Genomic DNA, 7,083 nt, shown 5'->3' with positions numbered 1-7,083 from the left:
GAAGAAGGAAAGAAAGAAAGAAAGAAAGAAAGAAAGAAAGAAAGAAAGAAAGAAAGAAAGAAAGAAAAGAAAAGAAGAAAAGAAAAGAAAAAAGAAAAGAAAAAAGAAATGAATCTATCTATCTCACCCGAAGGCGGGGAGTGTAATCCATGAGACGTCGGACTAATTGGCGCCCCCTAGCGCACCCTTATCTTAAAGTAGTCCGGAATTGTTAGCCGCAGAAAGACAAGCTTCTCATTGGCTGTCGGTCCGTAATAGGCTAATTAGGAAGTAGAAAGCTTAGTTTTCTTTAAGAAAAAAAGACTCTTAAGAGTATTCAGAGTGTTTTAAAAGGTGGTGAATAAAAAAATACTTTGAAAATATGTTTATGTGATATTTCTAAAATGGAAGAACGTGGGGGAAATGTCGCCATCAAAGAGAAGTGTGCGGCTGCCATAGACCTAGCCGAGGCCAGCTCCTTGAATCTAAGACTATACTTTCATGGATCATTTCTATAGTTTGTTACTAGAGAAGCTTCTCTGAAGTTGTAGGGTACCTAAGGCCACGAGGAGGAGGAGCTCTTGATCATTGATGATCGTTCTTCCTCTGTCTTGCAGAGGTTAGAGGGGAGGAATACCGTCTGAGTGGTTTTGGTACGCTTTCTTGTTGATAAAGAGAGGTAGAATGGTTATTTGGGAATAACCTTGTGGGGTTTCTTTGTTTCTAGTTTTTCTTGTTAGGTTATTTTCTTTTTAGGTGGTTTTTCGTTTTTATTTTTAAGAATAAGAAGAATTTACTTGTAATATTAGGGTGGGGAGCTGGGCATTGTTTTGTTTAAGTAAGAGTGGTTGTCTGTTTTTTGAAAGGAGAGTGGAGGCACTTGGGTGGTTCAGTAGGTTGAGTGTCTTCAGCTCAAGTCTTGATCCCAGTCCCGGGATTGAGTATCCTGTGGGGCTCCTTGCTTAGGTGGGAGCCTGCTTTTTCTCCCATTGCCTGCCGCTCCCCCTGCTTGTTGGGGGTATATGCTCTGTCAAGTACATAAATAAAAACTTTAAAAAAAGTGTGTGGGAGGGGGAATGGTTTTGATCTGCTTTGTGGTTTAAGGTTACTAACAGCTCTGTGGCAGTTAGATTGGAGGGCAGGGTTGAGGTGGCAACTGTAGGGCCTGGTTGGGCACCTACTGCATTCATCTAGACAGTAGAGAAGCTCGTGATGGTGATGAAGAAAGAGAAGCTGACTAGATTTGAAAGAAATTTAATATTGGCAGGATTTGGGGGTTGATTTAGTATGAGTGAGGGATAATTGTCAGGTTTCATGGCTTGAGCAAATGGTTCCTTATGTTAAGATGGGGAGAATGGAGGAGTAACTGAATTACATAGGGCAATGTGGTGGGAAGTGATGGTAGAATTAAGTTTAGGGCACATTTAGGAAAAATTTCTGACCTTTAACAGACAGAACTCCCAAAGCAGACTGAGAAGGGAGAGCCAAACAGGTACGATGGAAACCAGATGAATATGCTTGTTCAAAGCCAAGGAAGGAAAGTGGGATAGAAAAATGTGCAGAGGGCGCCTGGGTGGCTCAGTGGGTTAAGCCTCTGCCTTCGGCTCAGGTCATGATCCCAGGCTCCTGGGATCGAGCCTCGCATCAGGCTCTCTGCTCAGCGGGGAGCCTGCTTCCTCCTCTCTCTCTGCCTGCCTCTCTGCCTACTTGTGATCTCTGTCTATCAAATAAATAAATAAACTCTTCAAAAAAAAAAAAACTTTAAAAAAATGTGCAGAAAGCATATGAGAGATTAAGATACAGCTAGAAAGGTATCCATGGCATTTAGTGGTGACTTTATTGGTCTTGTGGTAGATATAGAAACTGGTTTGGGATGGGCTGATCAATGAAGGGATGTGAGGGCTTGTCACTGAGTGGAGAGTTCCCAGAAGATCAAGCTGTGATGGAAAGTATAGAGGCGGATATGCATTGGAGGGGGGAGGGGATGTAGGATGTGGGTTGTAGATAGGGACATGGGAGAATTAAAGATGGGGGAACATGAGGCACTTGGGTGGCTCAGTCCATTGAGCATCTGCCTTAGGCTCAGGTCGTGATCCTAGGGTCCTGGGATAGAGCCCTGTGTTGGACTCCCTGCTTAGTGGGGAGTCTGATTCTCCCTCCCCACCCCCCATGCACTCGCTCTCCTCTCTCAAATAAATAAATATTTTAAAAAGAAAATAAAGGTGGGAGAACAAGTCTGAGAGCAGATGGAAGGACTGGATAGAGCAGGAGAAACTGAGATTTAGGAGAGAGTGGTTTCCAGGGTCAGGACTTTTGAGTTGGCCAGAGTTGACGGGGAGTACAAAGGTAGGCAGTTCATCTGCGTAATGAGACCATAGTGAGGGTTTTTCAAATGATAGCTTCTAGCTCTGTGCCCAGTGTGAGGCAAAATCTTTGCTGAGGGAGGCTGGTGAGGAAAGGTAGGAGAGATGAGAAGAAAGGAAGAGGGGTGCTGGGCTGACTGGGTCAATAGAGCATGCAACCTTCAATCTCAGAGTTGTGAATTCGAGCCCATGTTGGTTGTAGAGATTACTTAAACCTAAAAGAAATAGAAAGAAAAGAATTAAAAGAAAGAAAGAAAGGGGGGAGAAAAGGAAAAGAAAAAGAAAAAAAGAATGTCGTATCTCCTGAAAGTGCTGAGAGTGTGCCTCCTTTCCTTCCCTGCTGTTGAAGCTTTGAGATTGCTTCCTGGTCTCAGAAGTACCTTCCCAGATCATAGTTAATTTCTCTTTCTTCCACTCTAGCTATGTACCGCGTATTTCCTCCTTGATTTTCTCTTTTGGGATTTACAGTGGCCAAGCTTTCACTTTTGTTATTGGTCATCTTTAAAGGTTGGGGGATGTAAGGGAAGTGTATGCTCTAGAGTTGACACCTTGGTCTGCTATTTACTAGCTGTGAGCTCTGGTGAAATTTCTTTTCTTTTCTTTTCTTTTTTTCTTTTTTAAAAATTTTATTTATTTTTTTGACACAGAGAGAGATCACAAGTAGTCAAGAGGCAGGCAGAGAGAGGGGGAAGCAGGCTCCCTGCTGAGCAGAGAGCTGAATGGAGGGCTTGATCCCAGGATCCTGAGATCATGACCTGAGCCTAAGGCAGATGCTTAACCCACTGAGCCACCCAGGCGCCCCCTGGAGAAATTTCTTAAGTCTGTTCCTCTAACGTAGGTAGCATGTAGTAATAGTAGCATCAACACATGGGATTGTTTTAAGTGTCCAATTAAATAAAGCAAGTATAGTGGTTGACTGCTTCTTTCCCTCATTCTGAAAAAGTCCTTCCCTTGAATGAGAACTCCCTGTCTCTTCCTTAGTCTTCCCTATTAGCAACTCCACCAGGGTTTTTTCCCAGGCACAAACCAGCTTATCACCTTTGAATCCTCTTTCCCTCACCCGCCCTCACCAAGTCCATCAGTGTATCCTATTGACTCGTCTTCCAGAACAGCCCAAGTTTCTCCTTTCTTGCTATGTACACCCAAATGCAAACCACCATGATCTATCCCAAAGACACCTGAGGCAGTGGCCTCAAAACTGGTCCTCACAGCTTTAAACCTATTGGTGGCTTCCCTTCACATTTAAAATCCAGACTCCCCTGACCTCAACCTTGCCTAGAAAACCCTCAGATATCTGGTCCCTGCCTGCACCTCACCTCTCCCTCATACCCTGATACTCATACCCTGAACAGCTCTCTAGCTGTTTTCAAGTTGCTGAAATATACTACTTTGTTTCCTTCTTTGAATCTTTGCATTAATTGTTTTCTCTGTGTAAATGTAACCTCCAAAGAGGGCCTTCTTTGACCACCCAAATCTAAAGTAGACACCAATCTCTCTCAGTTACAGCATTTAAAATCCTTGGCATGCCTCATTATCTAACATTGTCTTGGGTATTTGTTGCTGTTATCTCTCTCCCTCACTAGAATGTAAACTCAGAGTGAGAGTAGGAACCTTTACTCACTTCCATACCTCTGTATGCTCAGTACCTGGAATAGTATTTTAGAACATAACAAAGCGGGATAAAGGTGAAGGTGACTTACCAGCTCTGCTATTTAACAGCTGTGTGACTCTTGGCAAGTTACGTAATCTGTGTCTTAGTTTCTCCATCCATAAAACTAGGACAACTAAGAACTGCGTTTATCTAATATGTAAGGCACTTAGAATGATGCCTGCTACCTGGAAAGCCCTCACTACATAGTAGCTAATAGTGTTAAGAGTTGGCACTAAAGTTATAGCCGACACATAAGGGGTGCAGGAATACCTGGCCCTGGGGTTCCCAAAGGCAGAGAAACAAGTGGTGGTAGAATAAGAAAGGAATTTATTTCAGTGAAGTCACCATTGGGAAGACAGCAAACTAGTGTCTAAGACTAGTGTCTATGATCTCCAAAATGCCCCCCAATACTTCCAGGTTTATATAAAGAAAATGGAGGGCAAAGGTGGGTGGTGGGTACATCCAGACAGCCAGTGAAGGTTAAAAGGATCACTGTCCTGGAGTCAATCCCGGGTGGGTCTTGTTGGCTCAGGGCAATCATGGTTGCTTGAGAGAGTAGTTTTGGTTCCCAACAAGTTATGTTTTTTTCTGCAGGGTCTTTTTGCCCGAGCTAAGAGATAAACTGGAACAAAAACCTTATTTGGAAAGTTTGAAGTCATGGGCACCTGGGTTGGCTCAGGCAGTAGAGCCAGTGACTCTTCATCTCTGGGCTGTAAGTTTGAGAAGGGGAGATTACTTAAAAGTAAAATCTTAAAAAAAAAAAAAAAAAAAAAAAAAAAAAGTTTGAGGTAAAATGGAGGCAGGCAAAGTCCTCTTTCAAATTAATAATGTCAGCTCCACCAAACTAATCTTATATTAGAAACTCAAAAGGTGAGGTAACTGGCTGGTTCAGTCAGTAGAGCAACTCTTAATCTCAGGGTTGCCAGTTTCAAGCCCATGTTGGGCACTGAACTTACTCAAAAAATACATACTTACATACATACTCAAAAAGTGTGAATAGGTAGTGCAGAAAACTGCACTACCCCCAAACCCCAAAGGCTTTGTTTTTCAGCATTGGTTCTCAGCCACCAGGTTCCCCTTCCTGCCACAGTCATGGTACCCTGTCTGTAATTTACCAGCATTTGAAAGTCAAGCTCTTAGGACTGTGATTTCATGCACCTGCTATTGTTTACTGATCTCTTGAATCACCTTGCTGCTGCTTCTTCTTTTTTTACATCTTTATTTTTTTATTTTTTATTTTTTTAAATAAGCATATAATGTGTTTTATCCCCAGGGGTACAGGTCTGTGAATCGCCAGAATCACTTGCTTCTTACTAGCAAAGGCCTGTCATTTCCTTTTGCTTTCAGGGGTGAGGCTGCTTTACTAGATCTGTGGAGGGAATGCCTCCCAGGCTTTAAAGAGGCAGGCTGTTGGGGTGCCTGGGTGGCTCATTGGTTTAAAGCCTCTGCCTTTGGCTCAGGTCATGATCTCAGGGTCCTGGGATTGAGCACCGTGCCGGGTCTCCGCTCACAGGAAACCTGCTTCCTCCTCTCTCTGCCTGCCTCTCTGCCTACTTGTGATCTCTGTTTGTCAAATAAATAAATAAAATCTTCAAAAATGAATAAATAAATAAAGAGGCAGACTGTGACTGGCTGTCATTCAGTATTATGTTAATTAAGCATGGCCCTTAATTTTTAAAAGATTTTATTTATTTATCTATCTATCTATCCATTTGAGAGAGAGAGAGAGAGTGTGCACGCACTAGAGAGAGCACTAGTGTGTGAGTAGGGGAGAAGGACAGAGGGAGAAGCAGACTCCCCTCTGCGCCGGGAGCCACCATGCTGGACTCAATCCTGGGACTACCAGGATATCCCTGCTTGTACTTTCTATCTCTGTCAAATAAACTCTTTTTTTTTTTTTTTAAGATTTTATTTATTTATTTGACAGAGAGATATCACAAGTAGACAGAGAGGCAGGCAGAGAGAGAGAGAGAGAGGAGGAAGCAGGCTCCCTGCTGAGCAGAGAGGAGCCTGATTGGAGGACCCCGGGATCATGACCTGAGCCCAAGGCAGAGGCTTAACCCACTGAGCACCCAGGCGTCCCCCCCCTTTTTTTAAAGAGTTGTTTGCTTAATCACCTGAGCCCCAGACACCACAGAGTTTTTTTTTGTTGTTGTTGTTGTTTTTTACTGTTGAGTGAATGAAAGAAGAGAGGAAGGGATAAGAATTAAAGATGTATTCCTACTGACAGTATTTCCATTCCTTTTCCATCTTTATTTTTACATACTCCAACAAATGCTCAGATGAATCTGAGTATAATCACATACCCAGTTAAATATTTGGTCATTTCCAGGTAAAAACATTTACACCCAAACTCGGCACCATTGTACTTTGTCCACAGCTCCAGGGTTCTCTTGCTGACAGGTCCTATGGTACAGAGCCGAATGCTTTGGTGTAGCACCTCCACTGTTAACATCTGTGAAAGAGGACCCAGGAGTTTCTGCTGTTTTGAGAGATGAGAAGGGTAGTCACAGTTCCTGGGAGCTGAAAGTCTCAGGCTCAAAGGCTGAAAAATCTTTCCTTTAAAAAGCAGACATCTTGGGCGCCTGGGTGGCTCAGTGGGTTAAGCCGCTGCCTTCGGCTCAGGTCATGATCTCAGGGTCCTGGGATCGAGTCCCGCATTGGGCTCTCTGCTCAGCAGGGAGCCTGCTTCCCTTCCTCTCTCTCTCTGCCTGCCTCTTTGCCTACTTGTGATGTCTCTCTGTCAAATAAATAAATAAATAAATAAATCTTTTTAAAAAAAAAAAAAAAAAAAAGCAGACATCTGGGGTGCCTGGGTGGCTCAGTAAGTTAAGCGTCTGCCTTCAGCTCGGGTCATGATTCCCAGGGGCCTGGGATCGAGTCCACTCTCTGCTTGGTTGGAAGCCCGCTTTTCCCTTTCCCACTCTTCCTGCTTGTGTTCTCTCTCTCTCCCTGTGTGTCTCTCTGTCAAGTAAATAAAATCATAAATAAATAAATAAGAGACATTTGAAAGGAGCTGCAAAAAGTTGGCAAATCTAATTCTACATGTGAGTGAAATCATACGGTAGTTGTCTTTTTCTGACTAACTTA

General features: G+C 43.3%; 1 pseudogene; it reads left to right on the top strand.

Moving 5' to 3' along the window:
• Positions 1-466: 466 nt before the first annotated feature.
• Positions 467-628, top strand: LOC132004656 (small nucleolar RNA U3; annotated as a pseudogene).
• Positions 629-7,083: the final 6,455 nt, after the last annotated feature.

The sequence above is a fragment of the Mustela nigripes genome, chromosome 16, assembly GCF_022355385.1.
Source record: "Mustela nigripes isolate SB6536 chromosome 16, MUSNIG.SB6536, whole genome shotgun sequence".
NCBI lineage: Eukaryota > Metazoa > Chordata > Mammalia > Carnivora > Mustelidae > Mustela > Mustela nigripes.
Note: the sequence above shows the minus strand (reverse complement) of the source record. Positions and strands in the feature narration are given on the sequence as shown.